Source organism: Paroedura picta, chromosome 1, assembly GCF_049243985.1.
Source record: "Paroedura picta isolate Pp20150507F chromosome 1, Ppicta_v3.0, whole genome shotgun sequence".
NCBI classification, from domain to species: domain Eukaryota; kingdom Metazoa; phylum Chordata; class Lepidosauria; order Squamata; family Gekkonidae; genus Paroedura; species Paroedura picta.
Genome location: NC_135369.1, coordinates 147,797,251 through 147,824,841, shown reverse-complemented (window position 1 = coordinate 147,824,841; position 27,591 = coordinate 147,797,251). Strand labels below are relative to the sequence as shown.

The following is a 27,591-nucleotide window of genomic DNA, read 5'->3' as shown; positions in this document are numbered from 1 at the left end:
GCCTCTCCATCAGATGGCTATCTAGCCTCTGTTTAAAAATTTCCAAAGATGGAGAACCCACCACCTCTTGAGGAAGCCTGTTCCACTGAGAAACTGCTCTGTCAGGAACTTCCTCCGGATGTTTAGATGGAATTTCTTTTGAATTAATTTCATCCCATTCATTCTGGTCTGTCCCTCTGGGGTAAGAGAGAACAATCCTGCTCCATCCTCCATATGGCACCCTTTTAAATACTTGAAGATGGTTATCAGATCCCCTCTCAGTCGTCTCCTCTCTAGGCTAAACAGACCAAACTCTCCCACCCTTTCTTCATATGCCTTGGTCTCCAAACCCCTCACCATCTTTGTTGCCCTCCTCTGGACATGTTTGTCAACATTCCTCTTCAACTGGGGTGCCCAAAACTGAACACAGTACTCCAAATGAGGCCGAACTAGAGCAGAGTAAAGCGGTACCATCACCTCCCTTGATCTGGACACGATACTCCATTTGATACAGCCCAAAATCCCATTTGCCTTTTTAGCCACTGAGTCACACTGCTGACTCATGTTCAATGTATGGTCTACTAAGACTCCTAGATCCTTTTTGCACATGCTACTGCCAGAACAAGTCATGCCCATCCTATATTGATGTCTATGGTTTTTCCTAACTAAATGCAGAACTTTACAGAGATCAGTTCCTTTGGAGAAAATTACTGCTTTGGAGGGTGGAACACATAGCATTATACTCCACTGAGGTCTTTCCCTGTCTCAAATCCCACCTACTCCTGGCTCCACCCCCAAAGACTCCAGGTATTTTCCAACCCAGAGTTGGTAATCCAACGATATGCTTCCTCTTTTCCTGTTGCTTTCATCTTTTCCTAGCTTCATTGACTTTTCCAGAGACTTTTGTGTCCTCATAATGTTATCAACGTACGATAGTCTCAGTTTGATCATTTGAGCTGCTATAATAAACGGTTTATATTTCTCTAAAATTGATTTTGTCCCTCACCTTTTTGGTTCTCACCTGTATTTCAGATGGGATTTTTGTTTCCCTTTTTGTTACTTATTACAGCATGAGTACGCCATGGAAGACCCCTCAGCCCTGTAATTCAGTTTGAAAATTAAGGTGGAGAAAATACCTTCTATGGAAGAAATATCTAACAGAAATGTGTTTTACTGATCTTCTCATTTTCTCATTTGAGTATAATGTTGTTTATATATTCTTATACATTTAAATGACATTGCTTTGCAGGGTCCTAAATTGTCGCACCGACTAAAGGACACTACACACACATTCTTTGGCATGTAAATGGCCACAGCTGTTTATTAAGAGAGAGTGGCACCAGCCTGGAAGCAAATATGCCCTCTTGCGGTCAGCCAACCACAAGGCAGCCCCATTTATTCTCCTTCAACGGGAATTTCTTGGCCAGTGCGCCTGCTTATTCCCAGACATACAACCTGCAGAAAACCGTGGGAGTTAGCCACCATATGCGAACCCGCTGGGCGTTTTGCCTCTGCTGGGTTTTGCCCGCTATCCGCAAATGTGAGCCCACCAAACAGGCTCCACATCCACACAGCCCCTTAAGGGGCCCCCATCCTCTAGGGATGCCAGCGCACAAGCTTGGCATCCACTGCAAAAATCCCGCTTCCAGGCCACCAACCGCCAGCTGCGACAAACAAATTCAACACCATGAATAACTTTCTTTTCCGGTAAAACATTTTCTTTCTTTCTTTTTCTTTTTCTTTTAAACATTAACATCCGTCTTCTTTTATGTACTTATTTGTTTATTTCTTTATTCTTTAACAATAAGACAAAATCCCCAACCATGAAAACCTATAACTCAAGGGGGATGGGTGGGCTTTCACTCAGGCACAGAGCGGGAGAAGAGGCTGGGCCCACCTGCACAGCTACTTATATAGGAGCCTGGCCACAGCCCTCCCCTTGCTGCTTTCGCACCAGCGCCTGCCACTGAGGATGCTGGGACTTGTAGTCCCAACTTCCCAATAGTGTTCTTTTCTGGCACTCTGGCCCCGCAGCAGCAAAGGCCCCCTCATATATGCCCAGGTGCACTTAAAAAACATATAAGTCGAATAGTTTGACATTATTTTAGTTCTGTGTAATGTTTTACAAACTGCTCAAAGGGGACTTTTATTTATTCTGTATCGGGACATTTTTTACAATTGATACAAAAATTCTAATTTTTCTCCGTTTCCAAACCATTAAACCCAAGTCTAAACAAAATATGCCTGAGTTTACTGATATCTTCCAAAACATTTACTTTAAAATGTACAGAATATTCATGTGCATATGCCATCAAAGGCTTTGAATTTGAATCAAATATTAATATGGGAAGAATGTCATTCTTCTAGATTTTTCTTCTTCTTAAGGTTCTTTTTTCCTTTTATTTTGGAAAGAATTGTAGTTAATCAATTGTATCCTAAATGGCATACAATTGGTTTTACCCTTTCAAATTCTATGAACACAAAGAAGTGCTGTATGGTGGGGTGGGAAGTTTCATCAAATACTGGGAAATGTATATGGTGTATATGTGTATGGTGGCCTGCTGGTTTAGGTTATTTTACAACATTATTTACCCATATCTATTCCACTTAATATTTCTGGTAAGACCTTGGAGGAGAATGTGTGTTATGGCTTAAGTGCCACTCAGCACTTAACACTCACTCAGGGTGACTGTCCCACCCATGAGTGCCTTCTCCTTCAACTGGCTGTCCACTGGCCAGCCAATCACCTTCCATTCCCCACCCCTGATCACCCTCTCCTCCTTCCACTTCCCTCCGAGGCTCAGAGGCTGCAGATCCTTGCTGTATGAGAGCTGCCCCTTATAGTGAGATCCCTAACAGCTGCTTGCAGCCATTCCAGGCCCTTGGGGGAGGGGGAGGCCATCCACAGAGCTCTTCCACCCCCCCCCCCCCAATCTAGCACCCATTATATTCCTGAAAGCAAAGGGCTTGGTAACTAGTTAAAAAGATGTTACAATTATGAAGATTTAATTTAGTCCTGAACAGACAATGGACAGTGACAAAGCTCAGGATCTGTCTATGGTGTATATGTGTTCAGATCCTTAAATGAAAACAGCATTGGTACTCCATTCTCTTTTATTTGCTTAATTTGTTTAGTCTGTAACCACAGACTATTATGTCCTATTCTCTTGAGGTATGTATAACTTTTGACTGCTCTTCCAAATGAGACAGTAATCAAATTGCTTCCATGCACAAAATATTGGATTTCCACTCATGCTGGGTTTCTAATAGGACAGTGAAAAGATAAATCTTTAATCCACTCGGAGCGGATTAAATTAAAAAGTAAGGGCTGGTGGGGAGGAGTTAGGGCGGGCTCTGTCCGGGATAAAAACTCGGAGGAGCGAATCAGGAGCTGCGAAGCGGCTCCGGATTCACTCCTCCGAGTGGCACTCCAGGTCCAAATGTCCAATTGGGAGGCGCGCTTATTGGACACTTGGCCCGTCTCCCGGAGCCCTCACTGCAGACTCTGCAGTCCTCCCGAGCCGCCATCCTTGTCGGATGGCTGCCGGGGAGGACGCTCGCCCCACAAAGCTGAACTTCGGGAAACATCCTTTCCCTCCACCCAGACACTGTCCTTACCCAGACACCGCCATCGCCACTAACCTCCCCCTCCAGACCCAACACCACCCGCCTCCTTCCCACCCCCAACCAACGTCCCCGCCTGCCCCACGCTGCGCCCTTCCGACCCCGCCAACGAACGCCCATCCTCAGCCCTCCCCACACGCCCGAGACTTATAGCTTGCTGCTGGCACGAGACCCGGCCTGTCCCCGCCCTTCCACGCCACCGCTGAGCCAGGCTGCTGACAAACGCCTCCCTGCCGCGCTGAGTCCCATGAGCCGCTCTGCTGCGGGCCCCGCACCTGGCCCGCCGGCACTGCCCCGGCGCCGCTGAGCCAAGCCACCTGCCCTGCAGCGCCTGGCCTGCCGCGCTGAGCGCCCGCCCGCCTCCAACGTCGACTCTCCTTCTACAACGACCCTCTGCTGAGCCGCTGCTGCTGAGCTGTGCCACCTGGCCTGCAGCACCTGGCCCGCTATGTCTGCGCCGCCGCTCGCCCGCCGAAGCTGGCCCGCCGCCTCTGGGCTGCGCCACCTGGCCTGGAGCGCCTGGCTCGCCACGGCACACGGCCGGCTGCCTCCGACTTCGACTCTCCTTCGCCACCATCGCGCCGACGCCCGCCTGGCCTCCTGGACTGGCCAGGCCACTCGAGACGCCCCACGACACCAGCCGCCGATCCCAGAGAGCCTCCGCCAGGTACCTTTACCCAGCACACAACGGAGGCCACTGCAACACCGACCACGGCCCGCCACCAATTCTCCGTTACCCTACCTTTCCCCCCGCTAGCACCCATTTTATTCCCAGGTAAAATGGGCTTTAAATCTAGTCCATCTATAATTTACCTTTAAATAACTATAACCAAGACAGAATCTATAATATGCTAAACATGAACCAGGTTAAAACAGTATCTGACCATTCTCAATTCTTCAGTATTTTCCTTCTGATGAGGCAGTGACCTATTTTGTAGTACCACAGCATTTTTTTGAGAGAGGCTATTGCTGGGACAGAATTTCAAGTCATTTTTTACTATGTATATGTAAGTCATGTATAGTCCCTTTCCCTCATATCTAGTGGGTCAAATATACAAATGCATAAAAATGCATAAAACTTCTAAACTGCTCTAACAATGGCACTTGATCTGATATATCAAGAAATTAAGTAAATAAAGGCACCCCTGTTTTTTATGCTGCTAGAACCACTCAACCCATATTATTTAGGACTGGATCCATTCACATGCATGAGACATACACATTTGTCCTGTAAGCACAGGTTGCCCTGAGGGAAATTCTGGAGTACAATGCAAGGTAAATTGGAATTATGAGGATCCAAAGGGAAACTGGATCATGTCCAAAGGGTCTTCTATTAACTTAATTACAGCTCTGAACAAAATATAGCGCTAATGGCTTGCCAGGGTTTGAGTAACTTTCAGTGAAGAGCCATTCCAAAGGCACAACTTGGGCTTCTGTCCTGTTCTAATTTAACTAAGCCAGTGTGTACCTTGCCACAATCCAATAGTGCAAAATACAGCCTGTATAGTTCATAGCAGATTTTGTTCTGTAAAGCTCTTTGGAAGGGGAAAAAATCAGATGGGAAAAAACACAACAACACTGAGCAGAAGTGTTATTGAATGCTTGAAAAGAGACATGAACGGTTGTCCCTAAGACTAAGGCTGACAGCACATTCTTCAATCATGTACTGGATGCATCTCTGCAACTGAATTGACAAACCAGCTAACAAGTAAATCAAATGCTGGCTCAAATCTTCAGTCTTGCCTAGTTCTCCCCACTCTTTGCTTTACATGCTGCCACCACCATGTCTTCTTCCTGCTCCTCTTGGAGAAAAAGAGTACCCGAGAAGGGAAGCCTCCTGTTTCATAAAGTTAGCTGCAGGGCTCCTTACTTTCCCATTATTCAATTATCTGTGCATTCCCAGCTGTAGAAGCTTTCCCATTAACCAAATAACTAAAAAAGAGCCACAAAAGAAAGTGGATTTAGCATTCATAAATGTATAGCATTATTAAATGGCCAGTTGTATTTCTTGGGGGATTCCTACATTCTGCAGATGCAAACCCAAATCTGGCATCAAGCGCCCCGATGTCTCCACTCCCAGATTATCTTGACCTTCTTCCTCCTCCATCTTGTCCTTTGGATCCTGACCAACAGTTTGAGAACCACTGTTCTTGAATAATTTTCCAGTAATAAACATTTAGACAGGTATACTTAACTCTATCAATATAATCAAAAGTGATGAACTCAAAACACTAACATTGATATATATCAATAAATGCTACTGCCTAAAGTATTAACATAAATAGAAGACTGAGCTGATTTCCCAATTAATTGCTCAAAAGTTACATAACCAGTAAATTAACACTGTGATTACATTCCTGAAAAGAAATCAAATCTCTATGGAATGTACAGATATTTAACATGGAGTTAGCAACATAGTTGTAACAAGCTAATTAAATAAATGACTAATAACACCACACTGGGAGCACAATAAATACATTAATAGAATTAGAATTTGATTGCACAAATTAACTACAACCATAATAATATTTTATGCCTATTAAATGGCTAAATAACCCTTCTTTACATATTGAAAATATTGCTAACTTTATGTACTATAAGGATATAATTTACGTTTATAATAAAAGAAATTTTCACTTAATTGTCCTGTAAAGAAGCCAGGTTTATAATCTGCACACCCATTAAAACCCAGCTTTAAACAATCAAGTTGAATATAATTAACTTACCATAACTCTGTTTTAGTATGCAAATGAAGCACATACTTTGCCTCAGTTAAAATGTGCTTTAATAATAAAACATGATATAAAGAATAAATACAATGGATTGGATCCAAAACATGGAACTGAATCCATGCTTGTCCTTTTACTCTGAGAAGGAATCTTATTCTTATGAAAGGAGTCCTATGAATACAAACTGGTCAGTGAACTAAAAAGTACCTTTGGATACACTACTATTATCTCTTAGTATCCTAGTCTGCTATGATGCACTCGTAGAAGCATATTTTATGTCGATATTGTATTAGATAATATGACTTTAACATGTTAACCAAAAGCCCTGTATTATATTCCTTGACTCAAGGCTTTGGCATTAGAAGAATGAAGCTTCAGGTTTAAAACGATAGACTTCTGAATCAGAAACAGTGTAGAGAAGGCTTTCTCAATCAGGGTTTTGTGAAACCCAGGGATTTCTCGACAGCCCTGGAAGGGTTTCCCAAATGGCAGAAAGTTATTTTGTTTATTTGTTAAATATTTATCAGGTGATATGACCATATATGGTCATGTTGACCACCCAATGACCAGTGATGGGACTGGAAGAGGTGGGAAGGGGATCATGCCACTTCTGGGGTTTCTTGAAGCTTGAAGAACATTTGAGAAAGGCTACCATGCACCTAATTTGGCATTCTGATCATCATTGCTATTGGTGTGATTCCTGACACTAGATTAGGAACAACAGTATCAATCATGTATTAGCTGAGGAGGGTTCTAGAAATAAGAAATTCGTAGTCAAAGAAATCCATTTAGCTTCCTCCTAAGACTAATGTTGATGAAATGCAAATAGTTCATTCAAATGGCATAAAACCAAATGGCATAAAACCATAGGATCCACACTTAAATGCCTTGTTTCACTGGTCTTCCGCTTAGCCAAATGGTGGTGAGTAGAAGCACACAATATTGTAGAACTGCCACCCTTTAGTCGTGTCTTTGGTGATGGTGAAAACTGCTGTCAAGTTACAATTGATTTATAGCAACCCTGTAGGGTTTTCAAGGCAAGAGATGCTCAGAGGTGCTTTTCCATTGCCTGCCTCCATGACATGACCCTGGTATTCCTTCAAGGCCTTCCATCCAAATGGGCTCCAAGATTAAGCAGGGATAGCCGGGGCTATCCCTGCTTAACTTCTGGGATCTGACAAGATCAGGCTACCCTGAGCTATCCAGATCATGACATTTGAAAAAATGAGACATCTTGCTCAAAAACGGGATCAGCTCTTATCTAATTTTAATGATTAAGTAATCCATTCTAAATCTGTAGTTATGAATAACACAGTTACTTTCTTTTTAAAATTTGCAAGAAATTGCTAAAATAAAAAAAACAGATTTATCTTGTGTTTAACAAATGGAAGAAAGTCAAAACTTTAGAACAAAAGTAGTCATTAAAAAAACCTATGCTTTAATTTTTGGTTTCTCTTTTTAAAAAAAGAAGGTTGCAGATAAATCTCACAGTCTCAGAGGAGAAAGTGGTGATTCTGAATGCATGACTGGTGCTTCTGAGTCAATCTCCAGTTCTCTTACTGAGCCTCAGGGAGAACGAAACTTAGTAATGATTCATGTACAAAATTATGCCACCCTATACTTTTCTGGGGAGAAAATGATTCAGTTGGTTGATCCACCACAACTTCCCAATCTGTTGTTTACAGTCATTGCCATCATCTATTAAAATTGCATAATTACATCATTAATTATCAAGGGCGTGATCCAGCCAAAGTCAAGCACACACATTTTATTGATTTCAGTGGCAGAACAATAAGCACATATTGTCCTAATTCTCATTATTCCCTGGATCAAGCACCAAGTCTTTATTTTGGGGGGAGGAAGGGGTATCATTAGAGATTTTGCTATTGGAAAATCTTTTCACATGATAAGAATCCTTCATTAAGCCTACACCTATGACTGTCAGGTGATTTATAATAATTAGTTCTTTGATAATAAAACTAATACTCTCTCTGTATTGCCAGATACATAAGGAATGCTAAAAGGTATCCATAAACAACATGGCTTGCAGGTGAACTATAAAACAGTGGCTTGTAGTCAATGAGAGTATCCAAAAATATACAAGGTTTGTGTATAAATAATAATGACTCTGTAACATTTATGGAATAGGATTTCCCCACCTACCCCTTCTACCTCTACCACACACCTGAAATCCTCCTCCAAGTTTGAGAGGATCTCTAGGAGCAAAACTGAGCACAATTTGGAAGTGCATAGTGGCAGGAAGGGGTGATTCCCTTCTCCTGAAAAAAGGTGTCTTTCAAATAGTAGGAAACACTTTCTGGATTCAAACCAGCATTATTTTAGTTGTAACTTATTTCAAATACTGTTTTAATGTTTTGATGTTTGACAGTTTGGGGACTGTATTTGGCAGTGGCAGTATATAAATCCCTACATTTAAAAAAAAAATAAGACATTATAGAAATGTGTGTGTGTGCATGTATAAAAACTTATGCAGCAACACTCTGCATTCTTCACCATTGTTCAATAGAATGGCATGGGGAAATTAGGGGGAAAGTGTAATGACATCACTTCCTGTCCTAATGTCATAGGAATTTCCAAAATTCAGTGATTTTCAGCATGAAAATTCCTAGAGGCTGTCATGCCACTTTCTGTTCTGAAACAGGAAATGAAGTCCAGCATCATCTGATCCCCTAGTGATCCGGGAGACTGCCAACCAAGTGAGCTTCCTCATCTTCCTGGACAAAATATGTTATATCTACTCTTTGTGGCCACTAGCTGACAACCATGTAGGGCAACTGGACTGATTTAGCTTTTATTATTAACAGTCCTAATTGAAAATTTTAAATAACAACTTTTTATTTTTTTATTTTTTAATATTTTATTTATATTGTAAGCAGTCTTGAGTTCCACAAGGGGAAAAGGTAGTTAATAAATGTTTTAAATAAATAAATAGTCACAATAGAGTTGGACTAAAGGATCCTTTTATGCTTGATTCCAGCAAGTTTTAGATTGACAAAGCAGAAAGTCAAGATGCTTAGTAGAGGAGGTTCAAAGAAACACCTATTCAGAATAAAGACTGCAATCATTTACACTTGAGCCCACATAAGTAATTCATAAAGTGTTTGTTTTTAATTAGCTTCGTCTTTAAAAAGCTAGTACAGGCTTAGAATTGTCAATTATTCCTTAACAAAATGACACTTGCAGATCATTGAATGGGAGCCTACTTGCTAGGGTCTAGATCAGTTTTATTTAAGACTGCATTTGAGTGCCTTGGATTTTATTTATTGACCATCCTGATTTTGAGTTTTCAAATTGTGACTTTTTATGAAGATTTTTAATTGTTGTTTAATTTATAGTTTTTACTGAACTGATTCAGTTTTCTTTCTTCTGCAAGGGAGAAAAGCCGCTAATAAATGCTTAAATATAGAAACATTAAAAATTGTGTATTTTAGGAAAAGAGATAAAGGACAGATTCCTTTTTGACTTTTATTCCATTCGTTGTTATTCCCTACCAATACATACCCCCTTCAAGGATCGCTGCCTTGTTGTGGCAAGGGGGCTTGCGTAGCTCAGTGAAGCTATGAGCTATGCCGTGCAGGGCCACCCAAGACGGACAGGTCATAGCTGAGAGCTCTGACAAAAGGTGATCCACTGGAGAAGGAAATGGCAAACCACTCCAGTATCTTTGCCATGAAAACTCTATGGACAGTTCCAATAGGCATAACGATATGACGCTGGAAGATGAGCCCCTCAGGTCGGAAGGTGTCCAATATGCTACTGGGGATGAGCAGACGGCTAGTACGAGTAGCGCCAGAATGAATGAAGCGGCTGGGCCAAAGCCGAAAGGACGCTCAGTTGTGGAAGTAACTGGTGGCGAAAAGACAGTCCGATGCTGTAAAGATTTTTATTCCATAGGAACCTGGAACGTCAGATCCATGAATCAAGGCAAGCTGGACGTGGTTAAACAAGAAATGAGAAGACTGAACATCGACATTTTAGGAATCAGTGAACTAAAATGGACAGGAATGGGTGAATTTAATTCAGATGACCATCAGGTATACTACTGTGGACAAGAATCTCGCAGAAGAAATGGAGTAGCCTTCATAATCAATAAGAGAGTAGGAAAAGCAGTCTTGGGATACAATCCCCAAAATGACAGAATGATCTCAGTTCGAATCCAAGGCAAACCATTCAACATCACAGTGATCCAGGTCTATGCCCCAACCACTGCTGCTGAAGAGGATGAAGTTGATCAGTTCTATGAAGCCCTACAACACCTTATAGAAGCAACGCCAAAAAATGATGTACTTATCATCATGGGGGATTGGAATGCTAAAGTAGGAAGCCAAAAGATAACTGGGATAACAGGCAAGTTCGGCCTTGGAGTACAAAATGAAGCAGGGCACAGGCTGGTAGAATTTTGTCAAGAGAATACAATGGTCATAGCAAACACTCTTTTCCAACAACCCAAGAGACGACTCTACACATGGACATCACCAGACGGTCAACACAGAAATCAGATTGACTATGTACTCTGCAGCCAAAGATGGAAAAGTTCTATACAGGCAATAAAAACAAGACCAGGAGCTGATTGTGGTTCAGATCATGAGCTTCTTGTTGCAAAATTTAGGCTTAAATTGAAGAAAGTAGGGAAAAGCACTAGGCCACTCAGGTACGAACTAAATCATATCCCCGACGAATATACAGTAGAGGTGACAAATAGATTTAAGGAATTAGATCTGATAGACAGAGTGCCTGAAGAACTATGGACGGAGGTTCGCGACATTGTACAAGAGGTAGCAACTAAAACCATCCCAAAGAAAAAGAAATGCAAGAAATCAAAATGGCTGTCTGAGGAAGCTTTACAAATAGCTAAGAAGAGAAGGGAAGTGAAAGGCAAGGGAGAAAGAGAAAGATACACCCAATTGAATGCAGAATTCCAGAGAAAAGCTAGAAGAGATAAGAATGCCTTCTTAAATGAACAGTGCAAACAAATAGAAGAAAACAATAGAATGGGGAGGACCAGAGATCTTTTCAAGAAAATTGGAGATATGAAGAGAACGTTTCATGCAAAGATGGGTATGATAAGGGACCAAAATGGTAGGGACCTCACAGAAGCAGAAGAGATTAAGCAAAGGTGGCAAAATTATACAGAAGAACTATACAAGAGCGAGCTTAACATCCCTGATGACCACAGTGGGGTAGTTACTGACCTGGAGCCAGACATCCTGGAATGTGAAGTCAAATGGGCCTTAGGAAGTCTGAGCAACAATAAAGCTAGTGGTGGTGACAGCATTCCAGTTGAACTATTAAAAATCTTAAAGGACGATGCAGTAAAAGTGCTACACTCAATATGCCAGCAAATTTGGAAAACTCAGCAATGGCCACAGGATTGGAAAAGGTCAGTTTACATTCCAATCCCAAAGAAGGGCAATGCCAAAGAATGTTCAAACTACTGCACCATTGCACTCATTTCTCATGCTAGCAAAGTTATGCTCAAAATCCTACAAGCTAGGCTCCAGCAATATGTGGACCGAGAACTTCCAGAAGTACAGGCAGGATTTCGAAGAGTTAGAGGAACTAGAGATCAAATTGCCAACATACGCTGGATCATGGAAAAAGCTAGGGAGTTCCAGAAGGACATCTACTTCTGCTTCATTGACTATGCTAAAGCCTTTGATTGTGTGGAGCACAACAAATTGTGGCAAGTTCTTAAAGAGATGGGAATACCAGAGCATCTTATTTGTCTCTTCGCACATAACAACAACAACAACCAATACATAAATACATAAATAACCATACAAAAACTATACATAAAGAACTATACAAGAGCGAGCTTAACATCCCTGATGACCACAATGGGGTAGTTACTGACCTGGAGCCAGACATCCTGGAATGTGAAGTCAAATGGGCCTTAGGAAGTCTGAGCAACAATAAAGCTAGTGGTAGTGACAGCATTCCAGTTGAACTATTCAAAATCTTAAAGGACAATGCAGTAAAAGTGCTACACTCAAGTTCTTAAAGAGATGGGAATACCAGAGCATCTTATTTGTCTCTTGAGAAATTTATATGCAGGTCAAGAAGCAACAGTGAGAACTGAACATGGAATCACTGACTGGTTCAAAATTGAGAAAGGAGTTCGGCAAGGCTGTATACTGTCGCCTTGCCTATTTAACTTGTATGCAGAGCACATCATGAGAAATGCGGGATTAGAGGAGTCTCAAATTGGGATCAAGATTGCAGGGAGAAATATCAACAACCTCAGATATGCAGATGATACCACTCTAATGGCAGAAAGTGAAGAGGAACTAAAGAGCCTGTTGAATTGGGTGAAGGAGGAGAGTGCAAAAGTTGGCTTGAAACTCAACATCAAGAAAACAAAGATCATGGCATCCGGCCCTCTCAATTCCTGGCAAATAGAAGGGGAAGAAATGGAGATAGTGACAGATTTTATTTTCCTGGGCTCCAAGATCACTGCAGATGGGGACTGCAGCAAAGAAATTAAAAGACGCTTGCTCCTGGGGAGGAAAGCTATGGCAAATCTAGACAGCATCCTAAAAAGCAGAGACATCACCCTGCCAACAAAAGTGCGTTTAGTCAAGGCTATGGTCTTCCCAGTTGCAATGTATGGCTGCGAAAGTTGGACCATAAGGAAGGCCGAGCGTCAAAGAATTGAGGCTTTTGAACTCTGGTGCTGGAGAAGACTCTTGCGAGTCCCTTGGTCTGCAAGGTGAACAAACCGGTCAGTCCTAGAGGAGATCAGCCCTGACTGCTCTTTAGAAGGCCAGATCCTGAAGATGAAACTCAAATATTTTGGCCACCTCATGAGAAAGAAGGACTCCCTGGAGAAGAGCCTAATGCTGGGAGCGATCGAGGGCAAAAGAAGAAGGGGACGTCAGAGAATGAGGTGGCTGGATGGAGTCACTGAAGCAGTAGGTGCAAACTAAAATGGACTCCGGGGAATGGTAGAGGACAGGAAGGCCTGGAGGATCATTGTCCATGGGGTCGCGATGGGTCGGACACGACTTCGCACATAACAACAATAACACCAATACATGCAGAAGGAACACACACACACATATATAGTTTGCAAGTTCTGATAGTGCAAGAAAGTAAATTTTTGAAAGACTCAACTTTTCAGTATCTGTGTTTCAATTATTTAGGCCAAACATGCTCTGATTTTACTCCAGGCATAAAGGTCTGAGTGCCTGAGGTCAGTAGTCCTACAAGCTGCCATTCACAAGAATAGGCTTATGCATTTGTATGCAACATTGTAATATTCAGGCCTCTGGGGCTCTGGGAAATGAGGCTCTGAGAATTGCCTGACCTTCCACCCGTTCTGCTACAAGGGAGTTTGGGTGAATATGTATATTGATCTCTTCTTGTAATGTATACATCCATCATCACCATAGCAGTGGGAACACCTATTGCTTAAAAAAGAAATGTCAATGTTCCTCATGTGTTTCCATGGAAATAATGAGTCCCTAAAAGCTATTATTTGCATTGTTTCTACCTAAGGCCAACCTAGAAGCATGGTGAAATCTCTGGCGACAAGGCTAACTATTCATCATCAAACAATTTCAAATGAAAAGTGTCAAAGTGAGAATTAAGGATGCTCTCCCTGACACCTTTGGATTTTCTGCATTAAATTAGGTCTCTTAAGCAAGAGGCAAAAATTAATTAATTAAAAATAGATGAACTTTTAATAACATATATCACTGTACCTGGGCAAGTGAAATCTTTGAAGCAACACCCATTCCTGTTCAATATGTTTACAGTAGAGGAGTGTGAATCTCATAATTGACCAATAATGGCGATCGGGACTTACCCCGGGCGCGTTTGTTGATGCGGGGAAGCCATCGCCAAGAGACTCGAGGGGTTGGACTACAAGTCCTACAATCCTTTGAGGCGGGTGGCTGGGAAATGTCTGGGGAAGTGGGGGCTAGAGCTGCTCCTCCCAGTCTCCCCTCTGTTGGCCTTTTAGGGAGGAGAAAAAGAGGCACACGTCTCTTTGCCTCTTCCCTGCCACAGCGGTTGCCTACCCTCTCTCCCTTTATGTTTTCATTGTTCAGTAACTAAGTGACGGAAAAACAATTTATTTATTATTTATTTATTTAGATTTATATACCGCCCTCCCCGAAGGATCAATGCTGTAAACTGGTGTTATTTGGTTAAACTAAATGAATAAGTTTAAAAACATTTCATGAAGAATTATTGTCACAACTTGAGGGATTTGGGCATGGGGGAGGAACCATAGTTGAGCAGTCCCAGCCTGCGTGCGGGACGGCTCTAGTGAGGAGACCTCTGTAAGCGGTTGTGGGTAAGAGGAGCCGGGCGGCCATCACTCATGGAGGATGAGCCTTGACAGCAAAATCCGCATTTCCAGGTGGCTTGGGAACTCGGCAGAGGTTCACACCTCAACGAGTTCCCAAAATATGGTCACCTCCCTGTCATCCAACAGGTCATTGGGGGCACGGGGAGCCCGGTGAGGCTGCCAGAGGGCCCCGTGCATGCCTGCTGGATTAATTGTTGGTTACCTTGTGGCCAGAGGGCCAGAAGACGGCTGGTTCCTTCACCCCCATGCTTTCCAACACTTTGGTTACTATTAAAGTTGTGGCTTGTTTAAAGCCAAAAAGAAGGTGTCCGTGTCTTTGTGGCAAAAGGTATTCCCCTGCAAGGCAAATAGAAAAGCCCAATAAAGGGATGTCTTGCTCTACACAGGGGCAACACTTAGAAGGTAGGTGAGTGGAGCCTTGTGACTTTTCTGCAAATGGATGTTTATGGAAGGGATCTAAGTAGCATGAGCAAGTGCTGATGGTTAGACAAGAAAGCCAGAAGCAAGCTGGTGCACTTTATATGATGTTTCAGAATGGTTACATATGCAGACTTAATTGGGTAATTATGAATTAGAGTACTTATATATTTATTTAGAAAATTTCTGGACCACCTCTCCATGAAACCAGCTTGAGGCGGCTCTTTCTCTTTTTTTCCTTTCTTGAGCAAATGCACTAAAGCTTTTTCACAACATTTTCTTGTCAGAAAGAAAAAAAACCCCAAAGATACTTCCCTGCCTAAATGATTAATGATGAAGTCATTATATCACATTTCAGGACCCCGAGGTTTCCAGCACTGGTGTACATTCACTGACCTCAGTGAGTAGTCACGGAATCAAACTCTCAGGCCCTCTTTCCAAAACCACGGTGTGCTTAACTGCATTTCCTTCAAATATTTGGATTAGAGTTCGGGGAGGAAAGGACAGTGATGATGATTACCCATCCATTACAAATACCATGGATTGTGTTAATCACACACCTCTCCAAAAACACAGTATATATTTTATATCCTGAAATTGTCAGTGAAATGGGTGCTTTAACAGCTTTTTCAAATTAAGCACAAGAACATCTGTATCATTTGTATGACCCACAGTCAGTTACACTGCAAATGGTGCATAATACATTTAGCAGTCCCTATAGCAACAATCTCGTAATTACTTTTTTTTTTAAAGGAAAAAGGCACCTTTGTTGAAATTGTTCAAGTATTTGCAGTTAACTGTATGTATCACAATGAAGCTTCAATAGTTATTTGGTCCCTAATGGAAAATTCTTGCAAGGAAGAAGAGTGCTTTGCAATTATTCAGTCTAAATCTGAAGGAAAGTGGCAGGCAGTAAAATCCTATATTCTACTCTTTTTATGTATCCATACATAATTGGCATAATATGATTGTCAATTAGATGGGATATAATTTGGCTATCATCACCCACAAATGGACCAAGATATTTGACTACTATGAAGATGAAGATTTTTTTTTTCTTGCTGCAGCAGTAACAGATGGAAAGGACATTTCAGAAGGACTTTGGGACAACCCTTTGAAGTCAGGATTTATCTAAAAAAAGATCCACATTCACTGAGGAGGTAAGGCAACTGCAAGTATACTTTGAGATATCAGGCTTTATCCAACTGTAATTTTAAGCAGGGTAAGGATGCACTTTTCAGTAGCAGACTGTGGGTGCTATTTGCTAATTTGCCCCTTCCCATTCCATATTCCCACATAGTGCTTAGCTCTAGTGCTCCCACAGACCCCTGGAAGTATATCAGGAGGAGATTCGATACCTTTCAGTAAGAAGGGAGGAGACAGGAAGTTCTACTCCATGAACAGAACTCTACTTGCAGTTGATTGGATAAAGGCATATTGACGCAATCAAAACACGGTATTTTAATACTACGGTTTTCATTGCTAAGACTAGTAAATAAAATCAAAGATGAATGAGGAAAACTTTCCCCTACCTATCCTCCAAGCCACAAATCAAGGCTAATACCCGAAGCATCTTTGTATGACTTTCCATTTTTAAACCTTCTGTGAACCCTTCTTTCTTCCTGGTGCCCGCTCTGATTTTCTTTTGGCTTGCAACTCCACCCTCGAGTTTCTGCACTTGATTGCTTTCACTTCTGCTCAAGGCCATACTTTAATTAACACCTCCTTCTACAAAGACCCAATAAACTCTCTTCAAACACCAGCCAATTCTTAACATCTTTTTAAAAGCAGGAAAGTGGCTAAAGTCGGTGTCATAACTGAATCCAAGATAGGAATGGAATTATCATGATCTCTCAACAAAGAAAGGACTGATACTGTTTTCAGGTAAGCTTATCAAATGTATAATTGTGTTTATTTGATGGAATGGGGAAGTACACAGAGGATTTAGAGAACTGGTATTAATAAGGAGCGTAAGGTACGGATGGAAGGAGGATAAAACCAATTTGTTAACAACCCAAGCTCTAGTGAAAATATGTTATATTTGTTCCCTTTCCCTTTCCCTAACTAGTGAAGTATGCCACTCAAAGAACTGTGTCCAGTATTGTGGGAACCACATGTACAAAAGTGCTGCAGACAGGAGAAGAATTAGGCAAGAAAGTTAGATAGGATAAGATCTATCACAGTATTCCCATACAACTGAAAAGTTATGTGTAGGAAGTGGGAATGAGGAAGGAAGGTTGTTAGGATCTGTGAAGGCCCTGCTTAAAGAGAACAGAAAATCCTTCATAAGGGTTTTGTAAGGGTTTTTCTAGTAGTCATCATTTTCAAAACCAATAGTTCTTAACTTGAAGGTGGTCTTGGTTCATGGCTCAGCATTCCCTAAGAACTGGCTTAGATGCTTTAGTGTGACCTTTTGCTCAAATGCATTAGATCTCTGCCAACAGAGCTGGGCCCAGCAGCACACCTTCAGGAAATGCTGAATAAGATGGAAATCATGCAGCGTGAAAAGGAGCTTTGAGCTGGGACAATACAAAAGCAACAGGAATGCATGGTTGGGTGAAAGAGTCACTGCCCAAGCCTGGAGAGGAACACCAGGCAACTGCTGGAATGGCACAGTATTTAAAGTGAGAGAACTGGGTTTGAATCCCTGTTCTGATATGAAAGCTTGCCAAGAAGGGTTACTACCACCACCCCTTGGGATAGCAACATGATGCCACAGGAAAATCTGGAAATCACATGGTAAAACCATGGAGTTTACAGTGATTTCTAGAGAGGTGTGACATTGCTTCTGGGCTTTACCCCAAAATGATGCCATGCCATCACTGATGGCCACCCATCCGATTTGCCCTCCTCCATCTCACTTACATTCCTATAACTTGGTGAGTCAGGGCCCATCACACTCTCTCAGCCTAATATTGCTCACAAGGTGGTTGGAGCAATGATACAATGATGGAGTAGAGAAAGCTCTTTAGGCACCAATTAGGGAGACAAGTGAGGTATACATTTTGAAAATTATAAATAAGCAGTGTACATCAGGACAGATGTCAGACCAAAGGCAACCTGTGCAGTATGGGGTGGTCATAGGAGGGGGGAATGTGAAGCAACAGTTCCTTTGTAATACAGAAAAAGAAATAATGAAGCCCGCAGAGATGTTTCAGCTATAAAATTCAGCAGAGTGTTTCCTTATCAGCCCTTCACCCATGGAAAGCAGCCTGTTGTGACCAGCCGTATCCTTCGGTTCCTACAAGCCTGCAAGCCCTGGGTCTGGGGATAGTTGCATCAAGTTCAGAACAGACAGATATGCCTTTGCTAGAAAGCAAAGGCATTTCTGGTTTTAAAAGCATCTGTGGACAGACTGAAATGTTAAGCTTTTACTGCCTGCCATTTTAATGGCCTTGTTGTTTTATGATATGACGATATTGCTTTTGATTTTCAGAGTTTTCAGGATCAATATTTGTCTACAAAAGGTACTTTTGCTTTTAACAGTGTACAGTGCCTTGGGTGTTTTCATAGAATCATAGAATCATAGAGTTGGAAAGGGCCATACAGGCCATCTAGTCCAACCCCCTGCTCAATGCAGGATCAGCCCAAAGCATCCTAAAGCATCCAAGAAAAGTGTGTATCCAACCTTTGCTTGAAGACTGCCAGTGAGGGGGAGCTCACCACCTCCTTAGGCAGCCTATTCTACTGCTGAACTACTGACTGTGAATTTTTTTCCTGATATCTAGCCTATATCGTTGTACTTGTAGTTTAAACCCATTACTGCATGTCCTCTCGCCTGCAGCCAACAGAAACAGCATCCTGCCCTCCTCCAAGTGACAACCTTTCAAATACTTTGAGGGCCCTGACAGAATTTACTAAGTTTTACAAGTCCTGCAAGATGGAGCTCTTCTACCAGGATTGTGGCTGAGGCCAGTAGAAAGTATATTTAAACAGCTGACTTTGCCTTCCCCCCCCCCCACACACACACACACTTTACATTATAGTAAGACCAGAATGTAATAATTATTGGTGTTAACATTTCAGTATTTTGTCTTGTTTATTTTAAGTTTTACATTAATATTTTACTGCTTTTATCTGTATCCAATGTAATATCTTTTTGTACACAGCCTCAAGAAAGCTAGCCTGAGGCGGGTGGTATAAAAATCAAAATGCCATTCTTGAAATATTATTTTAATTTACTACAATTATTCTTGAATCTTTCAGTAATAAATGAGCCAAGGTTTTTTACGAAATCATAAGAGGATCGCTGATCTGATTGCAGTTCTAAAAGATTTTGTAGCCTTTATAACTGTTTCAGAATATGCAAAAACTAGATATTTAAGATTGAGATTTTCTATTGGTCATGGGCACAAATCATACTACGCTAACTGAAACAAAAGGAAGCACTGAAGGCAATCAAACTCTGACAAAGAAAACAAAGTTTGAATCCAGTGGCACCTTTAAGACCAACAAATTTTTATTCAGGGTATAAGATTTCATGTGCAAGCAACAGTTCTTTAGATCTTAAAGGTGCCATTGGTCTCAAACTTTGTTCTGCTGCTTCACAAAATCATAGAATCACAGATTTGAAAGGGACCTCCATTGTCATGTAGTCCTATCTCATGCATCATGCAGGAAATTCACAACTACCTGCCCACCCACAGTGACCCAAATTCCATGTCCAGATGATGCCCCCCCCAAAAAAAAGAAACCAGAATCCCTGGCCAGTTTGGCCTGGAGAAAATTCGCCTCCCGACCCCAAAATGGTGATCAGCATTTCCCTGGGCATCCAAAAAAGGGCCACAAGAGCCAAGCATGGACACAATCTCTTCTGCCCAGTCACTTGCAATCTGCCTAAATACACAGAATCAGCATTTCGGTGAAGTGGCTATTGGGGAGGGGGTGTGGCGACGTCTGAATTGGCAATTCCAGGCTGACAGCCAGCACTGCACTGTGGGGAGAAGGAAAGGTGCGGGCACCAGTGGGTCAGTTGGCGCACACACGCAGGCGCAGGGCTCCATGTGTGTGTGCCAAGTTACGGACCGGCGCCCATGCTTCCCCTCCCCCCCGCGGCGTGGCACTGGCTTCGTCGGCCTGGAACGGCCGATTTGGACACCACCGTGCACAACCCCAGAGGCTATCTAGCTTCTGCTTAAAATCTTCCAAGGAAGGAGAACCCACCACCTCCTGAGGAAGCCAGCTCCACTGAGAAACTGCTCTAACAGATGATTATTTGAACATTCTTTCAAATTACTTTCATCCCATTGGTTCTGGTCTGACCCTCTGGGGCAACAGAAAACAACTCTGCTCCACCCTCTATGTGACAGCCCTTCAAGTACTTGAAGACGGCTATCCTATCACCTCTTAGTTGTCTTCTCCCCAGTCTAAACATATTAAGCTCCCTCGACCTTTCCTTATACATCTTGTTCTCCAAACCCCTCACCATTTCTGTTGCCCTCCTCTGGACACACTCCAGCTAGTCTACATCCTTCTTCAACTGTGGTGCCCCAAAATGAACACAGTATTCTAAATGAGGTCTAACCAGACCAGAGTAAACCGATACCATCACCTCACACAATCTGTACACTGTACTTCTTTTGATACAGCCCCAAATCCCATTTACCTTTTTAGCCACCAACCACACTGCTGACTCATGTTCAGTGTATGGTCTAGTAAGACCCCTAAATTCCTTTTGGACATACTGTGGCCAAGACAGATCTCCCTCATCTTATAATCAGCTACCCATTTGAATCACACAACACACCCTAAGCTTTATGACACTTGCAGTCTAAACATAAGACCTCACAAAAAAGAACAACACAGCAATACATGTTGGAATATGCGAGATCAACAATGTGCATAATTAAGCAGAATACAAAGGGTGTTTTGCAGGGGGCATTGGAGGAGATGTATATTTAGCAAAGATATGATAGAAACCTATCCTTTCAAATTATTTTTCCCACTGCTTTGATTGGTTCAACAGGAGACTACCTGCTTTTTTTAGCACATTCCCTGAGTTGTCTCTGCAGCTAAATAGGTCTTTATCACTCTTTCTATACACATTTATTTCTTTTCACAATTAAAAAATATATACGTTAAGCAGTCAGGTGCTTTGCTCAAACTCTGCCAACAATATAGGCCAAAAGATTATCTGTATTCCAAAGAGGAATGCCTAGATATTGCATTATTTATCTATGGACAGTCAAACTTTCCGCAAAGCATAAGGCAGTCTTGGATCAGCAAAAAACCTATCCATTACTGTTGTTTATTTTCTCCATCCTCCTATTTGTATTGTATTGCTTATTATTTTGCAAGGTGTTAAATATTAATATATTTTGTTAAGTGTTTTGGATTTCTGGCACATGCACTCACTGGAACAGAAGTTCATCTGGCCATCTCATTTTACATTTCATGCTGCTTCCCTGCTATCCTATTGTGGGACCGGGGAGAGGAGATTAATTAGCAGAGTAGTCTTAAAAGACTATTTTTTGCATTTTATGATCCTATTCAGATGTAATATTCCCAACTGATTTATAATTCTGGACATATTTGTAAATAATATGAAAAGCTGCATTTTTACAAATCATAGAATCATAGAGTTGGAAGGGGCCATACAGGCCATCTAGTCAAACCCCCTGCTCAACGCAGGATCAGCCCAAAGCATCCTAAAGCATACAAGAAAAGTGTGTATCCAACCTTTGCTTGAAGACTGCCAGTGAGGGGGAGCTCACCACCTCCTTAGGCAGCCTATTCCACTGCTGAATTAATCTGACTGTGAATTTTTCCCCCTGATATCTAGCCTATATCGTTCTACTTGTAGTTTAAACCCATTACTGCGTGTCCTTTCCTCTGCAGCCAACGGGAACAGCATCTTGCCCTCCTCCAAATGACAACCTTTCAAATACTTAAAGAGGGCTATCATGTCCCCTCTCAACCTCCTTTTCTCCAGGCTGAACATTCCCAAGTCCCTCAACCTATCTTCATAGGGCTTGGTCCCTTGGCCCCAGATCATCCTAGTTGCTCTCCTCTGTACCAATTGTATCTACATCCTTCTTGAAGTGAGGCCTCCAGAACTGCACACAGTACTCCAGGTGTGGTCTGACCAGTGCCGTATACAATGGGACTATGACATCTTGTGATTTTGATGTGATGCCTCTGTTGATACAGCCCAATGTGTGTGTGTGTGTGTGTGTGTGTGTGTGTGTGTGTATATCCCTACAATATATCCAGGTGATCGAGATATAGGTGGGTCACAGTGATTTCCCAGAATTACAACAGATCTCCAGATGACAGGGATTAAAGTTCAACCCCCCCCACCCTGCCCTCCCCAGCTTTCAGACCTCAAATATCCAGAAATTTCCCCATGCAGAGTTGACAACACTAAAATACATAGCTTTTACAGTCCGAACTAAGGTATTTAGTAATATATTTTAAATGTGCAGGTCCTTATTTTATGTTTCAATAAAAACAGCCAGAAAAAATGATGGGGAAAGATTTGGGCAGATCAGATGTTGGCATACAGTTTAGAGATTAATAATGTGTATCTTTCCCATACTAGCATTTATCAACAACCCCCCTTGCCTCTCTTCAAGACAGTTCTGAAAAGATATATGAGCATTTAATAGACACACATAAAAATACACAATTCATTTGCATCCACTGGCCATTTGCCATCTCAGCTCAGAAATACATGTGAACAAGTATCAAAACTGAATTCCTTCCGTGAGGCTCCTGTGTGAAGTGAAAGAACAACAAAAATCATACCCCTCTGTAATCTTCTAGGTGTATATGAAATCCAGCTATGCAGCCTGTCTGTAAATCCAAAGCAACTTGAGCTTTCTCATTCCCCAGTCATGTCAACTTATTATAATAGCACCCTTAGAACTTTTCCTCATTTCAGCAGTAAGGGAATGTAATTTGTTACAGGTTGGATATAGGCAGAAGAGAGAAAGTTTGAAAATGGTAAAGGAGTTGAAGTTTTTGGTCAGCAAAAAGCAGTTGCAGGATATGGACATGCTAAATGGATGTTGTAGCAGCCCGAGTAGCCCGGCACAAGCTGGAGCTTGTCAAAACTTTGAAGCTGAGGAGGGTTGGCCATGGTAAGTACTTAGGTGAGAGACCATCAAAGAGAATCAGGGGGGAGGCTATGCAGAGGAAGGCTGATAGAAAACCGCCTCTGTTCATCATTTGTTGGAATAAACAAGGTTTGTAGCATGCATGAAGAGCCTCTTGTGGCGCAGAGTGGTAAGGCAGCAGACATGAAGTCTGAAAGCTCTGCCCATGAGGCTGGGAGTTCAATCCCAGCAGCCGGCTCAAGGTTGACTCAGCCTTCCATCCTTTCGAGGTCGGTGAAATGAGTATCCAGCTTGCTGGGGGGTAAACAGTAATGACTGGGGAAGGCACTGGCAAACCACCCCATATTGAGTCTGCCATGAAAACGCTGGAGGGCACCACCCCAAGGGTCAGACATGACCCTTTACCTTTACCTAGCATGCATGAGTCAGAGGCATATAAAGAATATCCAAGGGCAGGAGATCAGAAATTATTTCAAACATTGCCTTGATTGGCTCATTAGGTGACTTCCTGCTCCTTTGAGCCTAGTCCTCCCTGCTTCCCTCAAGAACAGACTGAATGCATGCAGAACAATAGTTAGACAGTTCACTTGGACTCTCTTCTTTTTATACAAAGTTTATTTCTCTTTTTAGTGAAACAATTTGATTCTTTTAGCTGCCTGGTGCTCTGTTCTCTTGCATAGTAAACGCTGCCTTGAAAACCTCATAAGGGGTCACCCTAAGTTGGTAGTGACTTGACAGTACTTAATTGTTTTGAACAGATGTTGCCTAGAGATGAAAGTATGCTTGGTTCCTCTCTGTTCAACCTGTAAATTGGTAACATTTCTTATAAAATTTACCATGTCTTCAGTCATCATACCATGCAAAGAAAAAGGCACCCCCAAAACACGGCATAGGATTTTTTTTGTTAAATGTTGGCAATTTAGATATTAGTTTTTTGCTTGCCTTTCTTGTCTTCCATTAAAAGGTTTACACCATTGTTAGAAACAACAATAACAGTAATTTTCCTCATTCCCCTCATATCTGTTGCCTGCCTTCCTAAAGAAGGATGTTCAGAGAGATCAGACCTTGTTTCAGTATCCCCTTCACATGTTGTCCTTATTACAAGAATAAATGCTGCATGCACATGATGCTAAGGTTACCATAGAAACCATTTCTATGGCGACAAAAAGAGAAAGAATGGGTGTGTTACGGTGATAGGTGTACAATGAAAGAAAGAAAGAAAAGAACAATGACAAGAAAGCCCTGGAAACTAGTGTGTGTGTTTCTAATGACCTGATTTACTACTAACAAGGCAACAACAAGGTGATCTAGCATAGATTTTAAAAACAGCAATATATTCAATCCCATTTTTATAATTATCTAGCTGGTCAATCACATACAGCTCACAACTCAAGCCAATTCAGTGCAGTATTAACAACCTACAACCTGTGCCATACCTTTCTCTTTCTACCGGTGAGTCTCCTGCCGGGCAGCTGGGGGCAGGGCCTGACAGCAAGGGACCCCTGCCTCCACCAGGTGGCCTGGCAACCCTATCAATGTTCCAGATCTATGGATTAGCTAGGAACAACTTTCTGGAATTGGGAACAAAAGAAAACTGCTCATCACAGTGGCTGCCCAATTTGTAAATGAGGGGTGGTATACTAACTCCATTAAAACTCAAGCAAGCAGGCAATCCTGTACACAATTCAATTTGGAAATCCAGTGCACATTTCCCTTTGGATCAGGCAAAAGATGAACTGTTGTTAGTGTGATGACATCATTTCTTGTGCAACCCCAGTAACATGGCCTAAGGCGTTCTCTTTCTAATGGTGAGTCCCTCACTGGGCAGCTGGGGAGCAGGGCCTGATGGACGGGGATTTTTTTTTTTCTTCGCAATTATAATGAAATTTGATTAATGCTGATTTGTTATTTTGAATTACAGTAAAATAAAGTTTTTGTTCAAATGTCACTGTAGATTTGTAGACAATACACATATTGAAATAAGAAGTAATAATAGAAGCCTTGGCACAGGTATAAGATATATTATATATTATTAGGTTTAATTAGAGGAAGATGAGGTGATCAGAAGAGGAGGAAAAAAGGATAATTTAGATATTTATTATTCCATTATATAATGAATAATAGTCACTTGGTGCAGTGGTTAGGAGTGCAGACTTCTAATCTGGTGAGCCAGGGTCAATTCTGTGCTCCCCCACATGCAGCCAGCTGGATGACCTTGGGCTCCCCACAGCACTGATGAAGCTGTTCTGACCGGGCAGTGATATCAGGGCTCTCTCAGCCTCACCCACCTCACAGGGTGTCTGTTGTGGGGAGAGGAAAGGGAAGGCGATTGTAAACCGCTTTGAGACTCCTTCAGGTAGAGAAAAACAGCATATAAGAACCAACTCTTCTTCAGCACTGTCTCTAAGCCAGTGGTTCTCAACCTGGGGGTTGGGACCCCTTTCGCGGTCATATGACCCTTTCGCAGGGGTTACGGCAAGGCGAGCAGCTTGGCTCAGGGGGGCACTGCCACTGTTGCCGTTCCTCCTGCAGGCGCCCATGCTCAGCCACCGGCCGCTCCAGCAGTGCCTCCAGTGCAGCACAGTCTCCCGCCAGGCGCTCCAGGTGACGATGCAGCTTGGCGGGACAAGAGGCAGAACTGAACTGAGAAACCCCGGAAAAAAACCCACAATTTATATACAATCATGAACAATGGATCTTCACACCATTGGTCAGTTTCGGTTTAATTTCTGTGAAAGAACACCTGCATAATTTTATGGTTGGGGGTCACCACAACATAAGGAATTGTATTTAAGGGTCACGGCATTAGGAAGGTTGAAAAACAGTGCTCTAAACTCACAGCTGTTCATTCAGCCATAAGTCTATTTACTTTCTTGTAATATCAAAACTATTTAAGAGTGATTAGAAAACCCCGAATAACAGGAACAACTGCTGCAGCTTTAAGTAAAGAATGGCCACCAAATTTTCAGTAGCTATTGGTGATTGCTATGCACCTGCAGCCACATTGTCCAGTCTACCAAGTCTTGGTTTTCGTAAAGCAAAATGCTTTTGTAAAGCATGGGGGACAGAAGCAGGACACTGAGTGCCACTGTGATGCCGACAACCACCCAACTACGTCCCTCTGCCAGTCTGTTAGGCAGTGCAGGAACAGGGAGCCCATGAGGTCCCTTCCAATTCTATGATTCTATGGGAGATCTACTGCTATAAGTCATTCAGAGCTCCTTGTAGGAAGGTTGGGGAAAATGTGTATGAACACCTCAAGATCTATTTCTGTGCACTTCCTTACACTGATAAAACTCACTGATAAAACTCACTGTACCTGAGCAAAGCGAGGTGGGATGTGCTTATCAGTGAAGCAGCACACACAAAATGCTATCAGTGTGTCATCACATCAGATTTCTGTTTTGCAGTGCTTTACTCAAATGATGCCAATGAAAGGAGGGAACAAAACTAATGGCAATTTTAGACTTAATCAAGAAATTTCCATTTGAATTCAAGAAAGCTGAAATGCAGTGTACAGCGATGCCAAATAAAAGCAAAAGAGTAGAATCATAGACTCATAGTTGGAAAGTACCTTCAAGGTCATCTAGTCCAGCCTCCTAAAGCAGGGGTAGTCAACCTGCGGTCCTCCAGATGTTTATGGACTACAATTTCCATGAGCCCCTGCCAGCAAATTGTAGTCCATGAACATCTGGAGGACCGCAGGTTGACTACCCCTGCCCTAAAGAATGCAGGAACATCACAACTACCTGTTCACTCACAGTGACCCCGATTCCATGCCCAGATGACACCCCTCTCCCCAAAACCCAGAGACCCTGGTCAGTCTGGCCTGGAAAAAAATTGCTTCCTGATCCCAAAGTGATGATTGGCATTTCCCTGAGCATGCAAGAAAGGTCCACAAAAGCCAAGAGCCAACACAGTCCCTTCTGTACACCTATGTTTGATAGCTTCAGGTGGCTTTCAGAAACTGAAGTAGACAAGTAGCTAGAGTCAGTGAAGGTGACCACTTGTATCTCCTCCAAATTATTTAATATCTTTATGCACCCTCTGGCCCAGCTGGTCCAGAGTTTGGGGCTGTGCTGTCACAATATCTGCTGGCAGCGCTATCTGCTATCTGCTGGCAGCCACCCGGACTTCCCCCCAGATACAATTGCAGAGCTCCTTTGCTCGAGGCCACGGCTTAGAAGATCTGAAGGCATCAGGCTCCTCCTAGGAAGATCTCTCCTGAGACTTGTTTTCAGATGGTCTGTTGAGCCGGGAGTGGGAGGGACTTTGTAGCTATCGGGGGGGGGGGGGTGATAATTGGAAATGTTAATGTTGTTTATATTTAAATTGTAAACTGACTTTTGGTAGTGGCAGTATAGAAGCCAACTAATACATAAATTATATATATTATAATTATAATGTATAGCTATAAATTATAATTATATATACACATACACATACACAT

The 27,591-nt window shown here is 42.3% G+C and overlaps 1 protein-coding gene and 1 long non-coding RNA gene across 3 annotated transcripts in view; one reads left to right on the top strand and one right to left on the bottom strand.

Annotated features, from left to right (window-relative positions):
* The window catches only part of LOC143822494 (protein eyes shut homolog), a 672,231-nt gene that overhangs the window by 368,116 nt on the left and 276,524 nt on the right, over nucleotides 1–27,591 (bottom strand). The gene's annotated exons all lie outside the window — the stretch shown is intronic.
* LOC143822504 (uncharacterized) overlaps nucleotides 16,173–27,591 on the top strand; it is a 78,984-nt gene continuing 67,565 nt past the window's right edge. The window contains exons 1-2 of one of the 2 annotated variants that reach the window (XR_013226175.1): nucleotides 16,173–16,244; nucleotides 16,876–16,968. This is a non-coding gene — a long non-coding RNA (uncharacterized LOC143822504). Of the gene's footprint in view, nucleotides 16,245–16,875; nucleotides 16,969–24,332; nucleotides 24,444–27,591 lie in introns of those variants that run through there. The other variant, XR_013226172.1, reaches the window with a different exon arrangement.